The sequence below is a fragment of the Miscanthus floridulus genome, chromosome 7 (genome assembly GCF_019320115.1).
Source record: "Miscanthus floridulus cultivar M001 chromosome 7, ASM1932011v1, whole genome shotgun sequence".
Lineage (NCBI taxonomy): Eukaryota > Viridiplantae > Streptophyta > Magnoliopsida > Poales > Poaceae > Miscanthus > Miscanthus floridulus.
In genome coordinates, this window is record NC_089586.1 from 14195699 (window position 1) to 14213739 (window position 18041).

At 45.7% G+C, this 18041-nt stretch overlaps 1 pseudogene; it reads right to left on the reverse strand.

Annotated features, from left to right (window-relative positions):
- Positions 1 to 1738: 1738 nt before the first annotated feature.
- LOC136465104 (high-affinity nitrate transporter 2.1-like) lies at positions 1739 to 2698 on the reverse strand (annotated as a pseudogene).
- Positions 2699 to 18041: the final 15343 nt, after the last annotated feature.

Genomic DNA, 18041 nt, shown 5'->3' on the forward strand with positions numbered 1-18041 from the left:
AAGTCATAGTCCTTGAAAAAGAACATTGCCATAAGCAATGCTTTCTATATTTATTTACCCTTTTGAGGACAGTTTTGTGTAATTCATTGTACACATCATGGAAGCTGTAAACAAGAAATAAGTAAATTCACCATCATTAGTCCTCCCCCTTGTGTGAGTACTTTTGATGTGAGAAGAAGTCTGGCTTCATATATCTTTAGTAAAGGAGAAGAGTGCCTAAATAGTTGGCTTTGTTAGACCAAGTGGCATGCTTAGATAGGTGAAACACATGGACCCAATAGAGCAACCAAATGTTGCTATAATATTGGTCATTTTTTCACGTGGCATATTTATTGGCCATGCAAAATTTAACATAATTCATCTTCAGCTGTGCACAGCCAGCAAAAGTATTAAGTACAACATTGAGGCAAAATAATTATTTAGTGCATCCTTCTATGACAATGAGTGTGTAATTAGCATATTGTGCATGAAAGTGCACCTTGGCCCCCTAGTGAATTTTGGTGGTTGAATGGGAAAACAATTAAATGATTAATGGGTTTAATGAGTTTTGGATATGTTTAATTGCAAATGAGTATATCAAACTCATGTCACGTATCAAAGTGAAAAATAGCAATGCAAGCAAATGTTACGTGACAAAGAGACAAGATATAATGGAGATAAGATGGTCCCAAAAAATTGCTTTTCTTGCATGGAGAATTGGAGATAGATTTGGAAATCACTTCTTGTGGATATTTTGATCAAGATTGGAAGATCAAGAAATGCGGTCGAGCACTTTATGGGCTTGAAAGATATTGTGGATAAGCTTACTTGGACACATTTTGGCAAGAAAAGAAGATCGCATGAAGAGGAGGAAAAAGTTATATGATCAAGAGGTAATCCTGAATCATATGGAATTCCAAAGATTGGTTATTTTAGCTACATAGATAGCATTCCTAATAAAAAGGAAGAGAGTTGATCAAGAACTTAGCAATTCAAGGGAAGTGATCAAGAGGAAAACTTGTTGATCACAAGATTGATAAAAAAATCAAATATCCAACCAAGGATCATGTTATTAGAGACATGGAATTCAAACTAGTGCTTTATTGTGATGTGAAGCTACTCTATTCTCCTCCTCTCCTTGGTCCCAACGACTGGCGTGACCATCTCTCTCTAGAAATTCTCCCCTCCACTCTCCTCCTCCCCACGCCTCACCCTAGTGCGAGCGCGATGGTAGTGGGTGCAGGGGCAGACATGCAGGGCTCAATGTTTTGTGTGTGTGAAAATAGACATCACTGACGGGTGAAAAGCCAAAGTCCATACTGTCGATTATCCATTGCCGATTCAAAATTCGGTAGTGAAAGCCGATTCGAACCGACAATGGTTTTGGGATAGTGTGCCAAGTCCAATACATGCATTACACATCACAAAATATTTGTGACACCGAAGGAATGGCAATGTGCTTGCAAAAACATGTCAACATAAATTTTGTGCTTATAACCAGCAACAATACACATTATTATACACAACAAAAATGTAATTTTAGCTTGTACTCACCAGTACATACTTGTGCCTCACCACACTTGGGGTTTATTTCGCCACACTTGTATTCATCTCAACACATGTCAATTGAGGTGGAAACGAGTGTCGCGATATAAGGCCTAGAATGTAAATTTAAAACAGCTATGCGCGCACAGTAATAACAAGCTAGGAATATACATACAAACAGGTAATAGGAAGTGAACATGGATTGATCTTAAACTTAGACGTGCTCCGGCGTGGCGGTGGTGGCTGCGTCGGCCTGGACGATGATGTTGCGCTTGCCGCGCTCTGAGCGGCTGTTCTTGAAGAACTTGAGGCTGGCGCTATGGAGTCCCTTGCTCTTCTCGTCGTCGTTCCACTCGGAGCCGTAGTAGCTCTCCTCATCGGCGGTGGTGCTTGCCGGGAAGAACATGGATCCCCAATGTGGGAAGTGCACAAACACCAGCGGCAGTGTGCACGCCATGATCATGATGCCCATGTACTCTAGCCCCCTAGCGGTGGAGTAGGTGGAGGAGGTGAAGAAGAGCAGCTGCGTGAGCCCCGCGCTAAAGTTGTCGCCGACGCTGGTCATGCCAGAGATGATGCCGAGGGGGCGACACGAGACGAAGGGGATGAAGCCGAAGATGGCGCCGTAGGTAGCCTGCACATAGAAGGAGAAGAGCACCATGGCGACGACAGAGACGGGGAGTGTGCTGGCACCCCCCAGCCAGAGGCAGAAGGCACCACTAGCGGTCTGGAGGATCCAGATGTTCTAGAGGCGGGCACGCATGCCCTAGTAGCGTGCGCCCATGTCGGAGAGGATGTCGCACGTGGGCCGCGCGATGATGTTGGCCATGCCGAAGAAGGCGGCAATGGTGCCGGCAACATGGAGGTCGAGGTTGAAGCGGTCGTACATGTTCTCGGCGATGACGTTGTCAGTGGTGAGCTCGACACCCATGCAGGAGCTATAGAGGAGGATGAAGATCCAGGTCCGGTAGTTGGTGACCGCGTACCACAACACCTTGGAGAACTTGTCCTTGTTGATGTTGCCCTTCTTCTGCAATGTCCCAAGGTTGCCTGATGGTGTAATTCTATCATGGTGAAGCCATGTCAGTGCCTGGACCAAGCTGAGAGCGGGAAGCCATAGTTTGAATTTAGACAGTTGTCGAGTACGTGGTGAGCGCGCCCACAACCACGACATCGCCTAGCAGTTTATTTTTAGTCTCTTGTATCTATGTTTAGGCAGTTGTTTAGCTCAGCATTGTGTAGTACAGCTAATGGTATAAGTAGCCAGGACATCAGTGTGTGTTGTGTGTCAAAAACTACCTTGTAATCGTGTATGCGCTAGTCATTAACATCTGTGGAAAATAGCATTGTCAGCCGACAGTTGTCGTTCGTCATATTGTGTTCTAGTGTGTGCATGTTCTTGATCTGTGATTCCTCTTGTTCTTAGGGTAGCCACTGCATATATGGCTACGATTTGTGCGTTCTAAAACCAACATTTGGTATCAGAGCCATAATCACATGCCTGATCTTCATAGTTTGTGGCGATGAGTGAGACATGCTCTGGCAGTTCCGGCGGTGGGGTTGGCGGTGGCGGCGGTGAGCAGTTTGCATATCCGTAGCTAACGGGAGCCAATTACATGAGCTGGAGTATCTGGGTGTAAGCAATTATGGAGGATCAAGGTGTGTGGGAGGTGGTAGAGCCATCGAGGGAGTTGGAGACGGCGTAGCAGGGCTAGGCGACCGTGGCGGCGAGGATGGCCAAAGACAAGAAGGCGAGGGCACATCTCCTTCAATGTCTGCCCAATGATCTATTGATGCAAGTGGCAAAGAAGAAGACAGGGAAGGAGGTCTGGGACTGCCTCAAGGAGTGGTTTGTGGGAGTGGATCATGTGAAGGAGGCGAGATTGCATACGCTTAAGTGCGAGTTTGATGCACTATGCATGAAGGATGACGAGAAGGTGGACCAGTACGCCAGCAAGATCTTGGCGATGTCGGTGAAGTATGGGAATCTTGGTGGAACCTTGGACGATCAGGCCATGGTGAAGAAGCTCTTCGACACTATGGTAGATCGGTACATCATGGTGGTTGTCGAGATCAAGCAGTTCTTTGATCTGAAGAAATTGGCATTTGAGGAGGCGGTTGGATGACTGAAGGCCTACGAGGAGAGGATCCAGCGGGGAGGAGGAGGATCTAGGGGTGATGGTGGTCAACTATTGCTCATGCAGGATGAGTGGGAGGCGCGACACAAGAAGTTTGGTGGGGAGTCCTCGGGGAAGGGGAGAGCGCAGGATGGCAGGAGTCGTGGCCGAGGCCGAGGGTGCGGCAGGCAAAGCCGTGGCCATGGTGGGCACGGGGAGGCATCCGACAAGGAAGGCGGTGGTAAGCGTGACAAAAGCCACATCAAATGCTTTAAGTGTCACAAGTATGGCCACTATGCCAGTCGATGTCCAGGGGAAGAAAAGAAGGGAGATGAAGCTCACCATGCTTGTGGTGTTGACGTCGAGCCGGCGCTGATGCTCATGATCACGGAGGTGTTGGAGCCACTCGAGCACATGTCACTAGTGATCATGGGTGTGCAGCGCAATGTTGTGTTCCTAGACGAAGGGAAGGTGATGCCCAAGCTACATCTTACTGGTGGCGAGAGGAAGGCAGGAGATGCTTGGTACTTGGACAATGGAGCGAGTAACCACATGTCTAGGAATGCAGACATGTTTTAGGACCTTGATGCTGGTGTTGTAGGCAGGGTCAGGTTTGGAGATGGTTCAGCTATGGAGATCAGGGGAGGGGAACTTTGGTGTTTCAGTGTAAGAATGGTGACCAATGGTTGTTGCCAGATGTCTATTACATTTCTAGATTGAGGAGCAATCTGATCAATCTAGGACAACTCACTGAAATCGGGCACAAGATCATCATGGATGATGACTAGCTAGAGGTGGTGGAGAAGAGCAGTCAGAGGCTTGTTATGAGAGTTGAGCGTGCAGCAAATCGATTGTATCAAGTTGCTCTGAAAAACTCTAAACTAGTGTGCTTGCTGACAAAGGTGACTGAAGATGCTTGGCTTTAGCATGGGAGGTTGGGTCATGCAAATTTTCATACCATGAAGCTATTGTCAGAGAAGTCCATGGTGGGAGGTATACCTACAATTGCTCATCCTGAAGAAGTGTGTGAAGCCTACATGGCAGGGAAGCAAACAAGGATGATATTTCCAAAGAAGGCACAGTGCCATGCTACCAAGCCCCTTGAGCTACTCCACATTGACCTTTGTGGTCCTATCACACCTGCAACTACAGGAGGTAACAAATATTTCATGCTTGTTGTTGATGACTGTTCTAGATGGAAGACAATGTTTATGCTTAAGTCTAAAGATAAGGCAAGTAGTGCATTTGTAAAGTTTAAGGCTATAGCAGAAAACAATTTGGGATAGCACATCAAAGTAGTGAGGTCAAATAGAGGGGGAGAGTTCTTAGCTGGTTCTTTCAGGGAAGTGTGTGTGAAAAGGCAGGGATTGAAAGGTAGTTCACAACACCCTATACACCACAACAAAATGGTGTAGTAGAAAGGAAGAATAGAACTATCATGAACATGGCTAGATCACTACTAAAAAGCATGAGAGTGCCAGGAAGGTTTTGGGGAGAAGCTGTTAGGCACTTAGTTTATTTGTTGAATAGGCTACCAACAAAGGTTGTGGGAACTAAAACTCCATATGAGGTGTGGAATGGGAGAAAACCACACTTGGGTCATCTAAAGTTGTTTGGCAGTGTTGGTCATGTGAAAAATATAGTGCCACATTTGAAAAAGTTAGATGACAGGAGCACTCCAATGGTGTATTTTGGAGTTGAAGAAGGAAGCAAGGCTCATAGGATGTACAATCCTTATACCAACAAAATTGTAGTCAGCAGGGATGTTATATTTGAGGAGTCCAGGAGCTGGCAGTGGAATGCAGACACTGTTTCTAATGAAAATGTAGATTTTGGTGTTGAAAATGATTATCATTTTGTCACCCATCTTGATGGAATAGCAGATGCAGCTGGTGGAGGTAGTGTATTGCCACAAGTCAGTGATAGTGGTGGATCAACCAGTGTTGGAGATGTTGGCATGGATGTGTCAGGTTCAGTGGATGTAGCAAATGAAGGAAATTCAGTTACTGTTCATGAACTGACAACAGATGTAGAAACAACATTGAAAGGATCAAGATGCCCAAGAGGGGGGGGTGAATTGGGCTAATTCTAAATTTTCTTGCAATAATCAAATCCTACGGATAGCCCAATTAACCCCTTATGCCTAGAAAAGTGTTTCTATCAAACTAACACACAAATGACTTGCAACCTATGTTCCAAACTTACTCTAGCATGGCAATTCTATGAATGTAAAGACAAGTATTGAATTGCTCAAAGTAAATACTCAAAGTAAATGCTCAAAGTAAAGAGAGAGAGGAACGCGGCGATGTTTTGCCGAGGTATCGGAGAGTCGCCACTCCCCACTAGTCCTCGTTGGAGCACCCGCGCAAGGGTGTAGCTCCCCCTTGATCCACGCAAGGATCAAGTGCTCTCTACGGGTTGATTCTTCGACACTCCGTCACGGCAAATCACCCAAAGCCGCTCACAACTTGAGTTGGGTCACCCACAAGCTCCGCCGGGTGATCACCAAGCTCCCAATCACCACCAAGCCATCTAGGTGATGGCGATCACCAAGAGTAACAAGCACGAACTCTCACTTGACCACGCGAAGCCTAATGAGAAGATGGATGCACACTTGGCTACTCTTGATTCACTAATGAGGCTACTCTCTTGGATTCTCAAATCTCAATCACCTCACTAGGACCTTGCTCTTCTTGGCACTCACAAACATGTTTCTCAGCTGTTGGAATGAGCAAAAGTAACTCCACACACGAGTGGAGCTTCTATTTATAAGGCAGCTTGAAAAATGAACCGTTATGAGCTTCTGCGGGGTGACCGGACGCTTCGGTCATGTTGACCGGATGCTTTGGTCAGTTCAACCCATGAACCAGTAAAAATGTGTTGACCGAACATTGTCAGGGTCCGGTCATCACTGACCGGACGTGTCCGGTCGTATTAAACCCTTACTGGAACCTTACTGGACTCGACCGTACGCTGAACCCTCAGGGTTCGGTTAGTACTGACCGGACGCGTCTGATCGTAGATTCCCTTCTCTGGAACCTTTCTGGAGTCGACCGGACGCTGCATTTCAGCATCCGGTCACTTGACCTCTCCAGCGTCTGGTCGCACCGAACGCAGACTGCTGATCAAATGAACTGACCGGACCCTGCGGACAGCGTCCGGTCACACCGGGGCCAGTGTCCGGTCAGTATTTGACCCTCCATTCACTTCCAACTCTCGATCATATGTGAATGAAGTTTGCTCCAAAGGATCTTAGGCATTCGTAGGAGCTACCTAGAGCTAGTTTTAACAAGTGTGCACCACACCTAACTTATTAGACTCAACTAGGTCAAGCTACCCGTCCATACCCCCCTTAATAGTACGGCCAAAGGAAAAACAAAGTCCTAAACTACTCTAAGTGTCACTCCAACTCCAATCGACACTTAGAACTAGTCATCCTTAACCTTGTCGTCCATCCTTTGAAAACCGAAACGATTTCCATCGTAGGGGCATGACCACCTTGATTGCCCAATCGATCTCCATTACCATGACCTAACTTAATTGCATCTGCAAAACACACGTTAGTCATAGTAATCTTATATTGTCATTAATCACCGAAACCCAACTAGGGCCTAGATGCTTTCAATCTCCTCCTTTTTGATGATTGATGACAATACTACCTCGAGTATGTGAAAGAGTGAGGTTTTTGACGGGCTTGGTTCATATAAGCTTTTGTCGATAAGAACAAAAGTGTTAGTCAAGCTTATATGACCCAAGCCAACACAATGTACTCAAAGGATATGAATTAGGCATGAGTACGAGTAACAAAGCTCATTTGCATCAGAGTATAAACACGGAAGCAAGGGCAAATGAGCATAACACATGTGATATGACATATACATAATATAAAGTAGCGAGCACACATGTCATATATCACAATTACATAGATAGCACTATCACATAGATATAATAGTATGCATGAAAGTAAACACACGAATGCATAAGTAATAGTGTATCACACAAATAAAACTCCAAATGTATATAATAAGCTAATACTAGATAACTAGCTCCCCCTAAAACTCGCTCCCCCTGAGTCTACATACTCGAACCCGCTCCCCCTTTGGCGTCAAACACCAAAACCTAAGGGTCGGTCAGCGGGGCTACAGCGGATGAGTCAGGCACTGACGTACATGGAGCAAGCTGGAACTAGGCGCCATCATCATCTGACCCTAAGCTCTGTACTAACTGACCCTCTGAAGCAGGAGGTGTCACTGAAGCAGTCTGGGTCTAAGCTGGGGCATGTGCTGCCTATGAAGCTGCTAGTATGTCTGTCGTAGGATCTGAAGAGGCGATAGACGAGGGGAGCCTCTGAGTAGTCACTGCAACTGGAGCTGCTGTGGAAGGACCGGTAGTATGCATATGAGGCGGTGTAGGCATGCCGGTCAGCTCGCTGAAAGATGCTCCAAGACTCCTGGAGACTGACGTGTCAGACACAAATAGCGAGGGTGACTGCTCCGGTGAGAAACCCATGTGATATGGAGTGAACTGCGGGGCAACCACTGGTGAGGACAACCACTGGGACACCTGAACTATGGGTGAAGCAAATGGAGTTGGAGGCAGTCCCTGACTCTAAAGCCCACTGGGCTGTATAGCTAGAGTCGTCGTGGTGGAGGCAGGCTGAGCAAGCTGGGGCGAAGGCTGTGGCAGTGGGGCCCCAAGTGCTGTCACTACATGCTGCATAAATCCCATAAGCTGCTGCTGCATGAGTAACTGCTGCTGATGCATCTGCTATTGCTGCTGCTGGAGGAGCTGCTGCTGCCTCTGAAACTCATCCTGACGAGCCTGGAACTGTGCGAAGTTGGCAGCGGTCTCCTGTGCCTGTCGTGCCTGATCCTGCTGTATTCGCTCAAGAATGGCAATCAATGCGGGGTCTGTCTACGGTGCTGGTGGAGCTGAGCTGGAACTGCTGACCTCTGCATCATGTCTACGTGGAGGCATCTGAGGAATCGGTAGATAGTCATCATCCGAACTATCACTAGACTCGGTCATCCCCTGCTGTGCCTCAAGCTGCTCCTCCTCTGTAGCGGCTATGCCTCTAATGATCTCGTCCTGCTGAGCTACTGACTCTGGAACATCTGGACGATGACTGGGCTGAGCGGGTGCCTATGGAGTGCTGTGCTTGATCCTTTGTGCCATGTTATATGTGGGAAACTCTGTGGTGGCACCCTTGTACTCTGCAACCAACTTAGGGGTCCTGACGTGCACACACTGGAGCATCAAGAATGTGACCCAATGTGCATAAGGAAGCTATCTGCGACCCTTGAAGCCCTCAGCAATAGTATCCTCCATCTTTGATAGAAGGAGGTCCCAAATGTCAAATACGGTCTGCTGCATCAGGGCATTAAGGAGCCAGAGCTGTAAGCGAGTCAGACCCTCCCTGTATCCCAACCTAGGAAGCAGTGTCCTCCTGATAATGGCCTCTAACACTCGCGCTGTAGGAGTCAGGTCACTAGGGTTCCTGCTCGACCCCTCACCAAAGGGCTCCTTGAAGCAATGTCGCACCAGATCTGTAGGTTGCACCAACCCTCCATGAGGACGCCTGGGAGGCTCCTGCTGTCCATAACATACCTCATGCAATTTGACAGGCTGATCCTGTAGCCTTAGTATCTCTCGGGCCCTAAAACTCATCACCCTGTAATCTCTGCCGTTGAATGCAAAGTGAATGAAGTTGTGATGCGGATCAACGTAGTGTGAAGCATAAAACTGCCGGACCCAAGATGGTACATATACTCCTGTCTAGCCAATCAGATCTGCGAGCCCTAGCAAATATGACAAGTAGGGGCGGATGTGCTCTCCAGCTGCTGCCACAATAGACTCTAAACTATAGACTCTCTGAGATCTGAACACTGCCCCACTATTGAGATAGGCATTATAGAAATCCTCCTAGAGCGGCGTGTAGAACCCCTCTGCTGCTCTCTCATCCCTCCTCAGAGGAAACCACACATTGAACTCAACAAACCTCAACTGGCGAACCTGTCTGGCTGTGGCAGCCCTTAAGTCAAGGTGAACCACTAGAGGCGGACCCTATGGTCTGGGCGGTGGGCGTGAACCCCTATGCTGTGTAGCTGACCTCGGTGGAACTGTAGCACTGGTATGACCAGAGCGGCGTAGCTAGGGTGCCGGCTTGGTCTCCTTGGCCTGCTGGCCCTCCTGAGTCTTCTAAGCTGGCTGAGGCTCTACTGGTGGGGGCTGCTGCTGTGCCTCCTGCTAGGACTCCCCCTGAGGTCGAGCCTCCTCAATAGCCAGTTGACGTCCTGCCATCGTGACAGTCCCAGGTGGACCACCATGACGATGCTCAGCCTCCTCAACTGCTGCCCTCTGTGCTAGTGTGAGCTATGGATCTATTATGACAACACCACTGCGAGCGCCTCCTCTCTCGGGACGCTCTACGGCCTCTACAACAGCTGCTGCTCTCGCTGTCTCTGCTTCGGGGAACTTATGCTTCTTGGATGTCACCCGCTTTGTTGCCTTGCCTTTTGATCCTGCAGGCTGGCGAGGTGGAGGCCTCTGATCGTCATCTCCCGGACCACCACCAACGTTCTTGGTGCGAGCCATCTGATCTAACAAGAGGATGAACTGCCGCTGATGAAGATCAACTATCAAACTGACACTCCCGAGGCTTGGCCTCGATCCTTACTCGCGAGCTTGGCTCCGAGTTGACTGCCAACTGCCACAAGAACCTTAACGGCACCCACTCGTTGCACGATAGAATAGATGGATATACGAATAAATACAATATATCTAATAGATGCAAAAGACCTAGGAAGCAAGCAATGTAGGTGCGAAATTGAGACGATGGGCAAGCTACCTGACGATCAGCGATCCAGAGAAAGAAAAGACGTCACATGGGGGAACCTTGGAACCAGCTAGGGTTAGGGATCGCGAACCACTTCGATGAAACGGTGGCCCTAGATGATTTGGAATCAATGCTTTGTAATTTGATCTAGGTCACAATCGAAGCAATTTGAGAAAAACAGATTTGCCCTTACCAACGAGGAGGAAGAGCTAGGGTTAGGGATCATGAGAGGTGCGAGGTGCTCGGCGTGCGGGCTTGGCTGCGGCGATGCGGTGGCGTGCGAGGCTGGCGCAGGAGGCGTGCGGATGCGGTGGCGCGAGGAGCTCGGCACGGGGCTGCGGCGGCATTGGCATGGGAGGCGCGTGGCAAGCTGACGATGGCTCGGGCTAGGGCAAGGCGGGATGCGGTGGTGTATAGGTTAGGTCTAAAAAGGAACATGACGACTGAGGTTAAAAAGGATCCCCAACGCAACAGATGAGGAAACGAAAGAAGAGTCCCGATGTCGCGCGAAAACCACTGACCGGACGCTCTGGTGGTAGAGACCAGACGCTACCACCCAGCGTCCGGTCGATTCCAGAGAGGTCCAATTCCTCTGGAATTGGGACCGGACGCGTCCGGTGGTCCATGACCGGACGCAGTCAGGGTCCGGTCAGTACAGCCTATTTTTCCTTCAATCGATCGGACGCTGGATCCCTTCCTGATCGGACGCACAAACACAGCCTCCGGTCACACCTTCAGCAGCAGTTCACCTCCTGTGAACTGACCGGACGCTGGACAACAGCGTCTTGTGCAGCGTCCGGTGCACCTTTTCTAGCAAATCTTCAAAGTTTCTTCGCGCTGCCTGTTCCCAATCAAGTCCCAACTTGAATAAGATCCAAATAAACACCAATTGGGACTGATGTGAGTGACCTCTCTCAAACCCTCATATTTTTTAAAATATTTTGCCTTAGGCTATAATTCTTTTTAAGAAAATAGGCAACAAGAGGGCAAATGAAACAAAACGACAAAACAACATTCATGCATATGCAATACTTGTAAGTGAATCTAGTTGCTTGTCAAGTTTGATCCAAGGTTAAGCTTCTTCACACGCTTTTCGGCGGTTATCTTAACCATGTTAGACAAGCCCTATGTGCATTGCCACAAATTAAACATGTTGTATATTACAATGAATGCAAGGGACAACACAAGCTCAATTTTTAGTGAAGTTACTAAAATCAAGTACATTGAGCTCATTCTGCAATCTACAAAATGTAGCCTCATCTAGCGGTTTAGTGAAGATATCCGCTAATTGATCTTTGGATCTTACACCTTCTAGTGATATATCATTTTTAGCTACATGATCTCTTAGAAAGTGATGGCGGATATCTATATGCTTGGTGCGAGAGTGTTGAACCGGATTATTTGCAAGTTTTACCGCACTTTCATTGTCGCACAAAAGAGGTACTTTCTCTAGAACTACTCCATAGTCTAGTAAAGTTTGTTTCATTTCATGATGTGATGCATATGCAAGAAGGATACGGATGGCTTCTAATCTTGCAACCGGTGCAAAGGTTTCTCCAAAATCTAAACCTTCAACTTGAGAGAACCCCTTTGCAACTAGTCTTGCCTTGTTCCTCACAACAACACCTTGATCATCTTGCTTGTTGCGGAACACCCACTTTGTTCCAATGACTCTTGCACCTTTTGGTCGCTCTTCAAGATTCCAAACTTCATTGCGAGTGAAGTTGTTCAACTCTTCATGCATGGCATTGATCCAATCCGGATCTTTAAGAGCTTCTTCTACCTTGGTAGGCTCATAGCAAGAGACAAAAGAGTGATGAGCAATAAATGAAGTAAGTTTTTGAGATCGAGTCATTACACCCTTTGATGGACTCCCTATGATGAGGTCTTGTGGATGATCTTGTAGGAGAGGTGTATTTCTTCTATTGACCTCTTGAGGAGGAGGTTGTGGAGCATCAACATCTTGTGCTTGTACCACTATTTGCTCATGAGAGATATGAGTATCTTCATTCTTTACTCTCCCATCTTTTTCACCATCTTGTGGTACACTTGATGAAGAAGGTTGGTTAATGATTTGTACATCATCTTCATCATCTTTTGGCTTGATGTCTCCCACCGGAATATTCTTCATAGCCTCCCTCAATGGTTCATCACCTACATCATCAAGATTCTCATGTGCTCCTTGGGAGCCGTTAGATTCATCAAATTCCACATCATATGTTTCTTCAACCAAGCCGGTGGCATGATTAAATACTCTATATGCTTTGGACTTCAATGAGTAACCAACAAGAAAACCTATATCACAACATCTTTGAAACTTCCCTAGGTGTTGCCGCTTCTTGTAGATGTAGCACTTGCAACCAAACACCCTAAAGAAAGAGACGTCCAGCTTCTTCCCAATGAGCAACTCATACGGTGTCTTGACAAGGAACTTTTGAAGAAATAGGTGGTTGGATGCATAACATGCGGTGTTGATTGCTTCCGCCCATAGAGCTTTGGGGGTGTTGTACTCATCTAGCATTGTCCTTGCAAGAGTGATCAAAGTCTGGTTCTTCCTCTCAACTACACCATTTTGTTGAGGAGTATAGGTTGCAGAGACTTCATGTTTGATTCCAACTTCATCACAATAAGCTTCTATGTTTGTGTTATCAAACTCTTTCCCATTGTCACTTCTTATCTTCTTGAGCTTCACTTCAAATTCATTTTGAGCTCTCTTGGCAAACTTCTTGAAACAAGATGCAACTTCAGATTTGTCATGAAGAAAGAACACCCATGTATACCTTAAATAGTCATCCACAATCACAAGACAATAGAGATTCCCTCCCAAACTCTTGTATGTTGTTGGTCCAAATAAATCCATGTGTAGGAGCTCTAGCACTCTTGTGGTTGACATGAAAGCTTTGGTTGGATGAGTGTTTGCAACTTGCTTGCCGGCTTGACATGCACTACAAAGCTTGTCCTTCTCAAACTTCACATCCTTCAACCCTCTCACCAAATCATTCTTCATAAGCTTCTTGAGTGAGCTCATCCCAATATGAGCAAGTCTTCTATGCCATAGCCACCCAAGTGTTGTTTTGGTGAATAGGCAAGTCTTCAAATTTGCATCTTCGGAGGTGAAGTCAACTAGATATAAGTTGTTGTATCTAAATCCATTGAATATCACTTGATTGTCATCTACCTTGGATACAACAACCTCCTTCTCGGTGAACAAGCATTGAAAGCCAAGATCACACAATTGCCCAACGGATAGCAAGTTAAAGCTCAATGAAGCAACATAGAGCACATTGGAGATGGAATGATCATTTGATATTGCCACTTTGCCCAATCCTTTAACCTTGCCCTTTGAGTTATCTCCAAATGTTATTTTCTCTTGCCCATCTACCTCTTCATCTAGTGAGGTGAACATACGAGGATCACCGGTCATATGTTGAGTGCAACCACTATCAATAACCCAATGACTTCCACCGGTCTTGTAGTTCACCTACACACAAGAGATTCAAACTTTAGGAATCCAAACTTGTTGAGGCCCTTCACCTTCTCAACAAGTGACTTAGCCACCCAAATCTTCTTAGGCCTACTCTTGTTGGGGGTCCTAAGAACATGACTTTCATCTTTCCACTAGAATCTTTTCTAAGCATGTAATGAGCATTGAAAGCAAAGGGTCTAGCATGCTTGGGCAAGGGTTGTGGCGGTGGAGTTTGACACTCATGAGCAAAATGGCCTTCTTATCCACACTCAAAACATCTCTTTGGCTTTGGCTTTGGCTTTGATTGTTGTTGTTGAGCTTGAGCCTTCTTCTTCTCTATACTTGCCACATATCCAATGCCACTTCTATCCATCTTCATGATGGTGTTCATAAGTAGCTCACTTTGGAGGTGCTTGCCTCTAGCAAACTTGCTCAACCCAATCTTGAGATGCTCTTTCTCTAACTTGAGTTTCTTATTTTCTTCCTTTAGAGCATCATCTTTCTTCTCTTCCTTGAGCTTCTTGTTTTCTTCTTTGAGCTTCTCATTCTCAAGGATCAACTCTTTATCATGATCAAGAGTTTCTAGCACAATGATGTTGTGGCTTTTCATCTCTTCAAGATCTTTCATGAGCTTCTCATTATCACTCTTGAGCTTGACATACTCATCATAGTCATTGCACTCAACCACTTGCTTGCCTTTTCTACTAGATCCATGCTCAATGCTCCCATCAATTAAATCATCACATGAAGTAGCTATATCAATCTTGACAACATGGTTAGTAGCATCATGTGGCTCATTTGGTAAAAATTCTTGAGCAATAACAAGAGTATCATGATTAATCTTAAGAGTAGTGTATTCATCTTTTAGCTTGTTGCGGCTAGTGATGAGTTCATTGTGCACCCACTCAAGTTTATCATGTTTATCTTTAAGCTCTTTCTTGGAAGATTTGAGCTCCTTGAGTTTGGATGATATAGCATCATTAGTTTCTCTAAGCTCATCATTAGCCTTTTCCAATGTATCACACTTAGCTAAGAGTGAATCATTTTTAGCATCAAGCTTTTCATTTGTAGCTCTACTCTTTCTAATGATCTTAGTGTATTTTCTTAGTATTTTGACAAGATCATCATAGGTAGGTGAATCATCATCATCGCTATCGCTATCATCATCACTAGCTTGCTCATCATCACTACTATCATCACTCTTAGTTACCTTGCGTTCACCCTTGGCCATAAGGCATAGGTGTGTAGAGGATGATGGCGATGGTGGTGGTGAAGATGCAAGATCAATAGCAATGGCGGCCACCTTCTCATTGTCACTATCATCATCGGATGATCCACTTGATGAATCAATGTCCATGAGCCAATCACCGACAATGTAGGCCTTTCCACTCTTCTTCTTCTTGTGGAAGTCCCTCTTCTTGCCATCTCTCTTCTTGTATGGCTTGTTCTTTTTCTTCTCATCTTCATCTTCATTGCTTGAGTCATCTTTCTTGCCCTTGTTCTTGTTCTTGAACTTCACTTTCTTGGGCTTTGTGCATTGATGAGCTAGATGGCCAAGTTCACCACAATTGTAGCAATCCATCTTGGAGATTGGCTTTCTTCTTGAGCTAGTGAAGAACTTCTTCTTCTTGTCGTTAAACTTGATGCCACTCTTGTTTAGCTTCTTTAGCATCTTGGCGGTCTTCTTCACCATGAGAGCAAGACTTTCTTCATCATCTTCTTCATCACTTGAGCTCTCATACTCAAGTCTTGCTTTGCCCTTATCTTGGCTAGCTTTGAATGCTAAGTCCTTCTCTTTCTTCTTTGTAGAGGATGAGCCATCTTGTGGCATGATGTGCATGTGTTAACACTGGATTTTGGTCAATTCTGGAAGATGACAGGTAGACCCACATGCGGGAAGAAGAGTGTTCGGCAAACAACGCAAGCGGTCGGCTAAATGCTTGTGCGGTCGGTTATTCTGGAAGGCGGTAACTCCATTCGGGAAAACAGAAGATGGCAGGCAAGACCGATCGGGAAGATGAGAGTTGTATTAATGAAGGAATCTAATAGTTTAGGGTAAGGAATCGTAAGTTTCCAAGTTTGTTTAGAAGTTCCTTTGTAAATCGTAGTCCTTTGGGACTCACATTTTGTCTGGGGTATAAATATTGACCCTCGACCATTGTAATGGAGGTTCACAACCAAACCAATACAACCGGCCCCGTGCCAACTTTCGAGTCCTTTTGTCGTGTCGTCGAGTTCTTCGAGAGGAGTCATCGATCCGTCGACCTCCGTAAGTTCCGACAACCTTGTTATCATGTTTAGTATCATGCGGTGGATTTAGACATGATGCAAGTAGTCTTGTCTGTTTTCAATGATCGTGCGGCGGATCTTTGCTTAACAATCAAGAAGTCTTTGCTTATGCTTTGTTTATGAGTAGATACCGTGCGGCAGGCGTTTACTCGATATGCTTAGTGAAAGCAAGATAGTTATCGGCTCTATTAGATATGGCAAAATCTAAATAGATTCATTAAGTTATCCAGTGTTGCATGTTTTAAGTATTTTATTTATTTGTAACACACTTCTGCCCAATCTAGATCGATATTGTTCGGCCCTCTCTTATGGTTTTACTCGTGCTTCAATGATTATTATTTTCGTATTACCTTCGCGAATAGACAATACACTAGTAATGGCTGAATTATTTTAATCTAGATTGTCACATGTTGCGGGTTCATGCATGATAATTACGTTTAAGCCTTGACGGAACTAGGTGTCGTGCGGCAGATGCAGGTTTTAGATTGGTTTAATCGTGTTTATTTGCACGTTCCTTCCTCATGAATCCCAACTCGGTTGGATTGCTGAGCTTGGTTATGCATTAATTCATAATTAATTCCACTTGTTCAAACATGTCTTCTCATGTACATGTATTCGGCAATTAGACCTTTACGTGCATTCATCTTACGATTAGCCGAATGGTTTATAAACTTGTTGGCAGACAGCTCTTTATAGCTGTATGTCGTTGTAAGTGGCTTCAGGGCCGTATATGAGGAACTGTCTGGTATTACCCGACATGTTCCAGTTTGACATTTAATTGTTCTATCCCTTGTTAGTTTTCAGGTCAAACTGACTGGCACGCTTCCGGATAACAAAGCACCCGGGAACCCGATTGAAGCTACGCTTTTCGGCTTGCTGTGTGTGAGGCACAGTGCGTCACATTTTGTGTCAACACACTTTTTGGCACGCCCGGTGGGACCATCTGCTAGTTCAAGATGGCATCTGAGATCAACAATGATCATGTTCTGGATGTAAGCATGGCAGAATTGCCAGATAATTACAAGGATTTAGTGCTACAAGCATGTGAGCAATACCAACGGAAGTGCTTGATGTCTTTTTCCAAAAACAAGAGCAATAAAGTATTTCAAAAGCAGTCAATGCCAAGAGTTCTTCTTCCGCATCAAACTGATTACACTGAAGAGGAGGATGCTCAGAAGATGGCAGCCCTGGTTTATAAAGCTATGGGAGAAACCATGACAAACCATCACACAGCTTTTCTGAATACCTTTCGGGCAATCATGATCAGTACTTTTGGCCCAATGGTTGATAAATACTTCGAGGAAAATGTTGGACCACTTAGTGGGCCGACGCTTTTCAATGTTCCAAAGCATCAAGAGAAGCCTGTTGGAAAGGAAGTAGCGTCGCCTTCAAATATAGGTGGATTGACTCACACTGAAAAGCAATCACATCCCACCTATGGCCAGGTGACATTTGGTACCACAGGAGAAGTGCCACTTTCAGCTTATAGAGTTTCTCCGGCATCAAACAGATTGCAGAAGAATATGTATGGAGATGGATATCAAGAATTTACTGATTACAGAGCTATCAATGCTGTGCCAAACCCAGGGTATAGAAGTGTTTCAGGATTGCCTTCTGGAGTGCAAGTACAAGGAAACCAGGATCCAGTCATTGATGTTTTGATGCATAGGATGGCTGATATGATGCAAAATCAGTTCGGCTTGAAGCCAAAGAATCAATCCTATTCATACAAATCTCCTTATCCAGAATGGTACAACAGAGTGGCATTGCCTCCAAGGGTGAAGCCTCCAACAGATTTGACCAAGTTTTC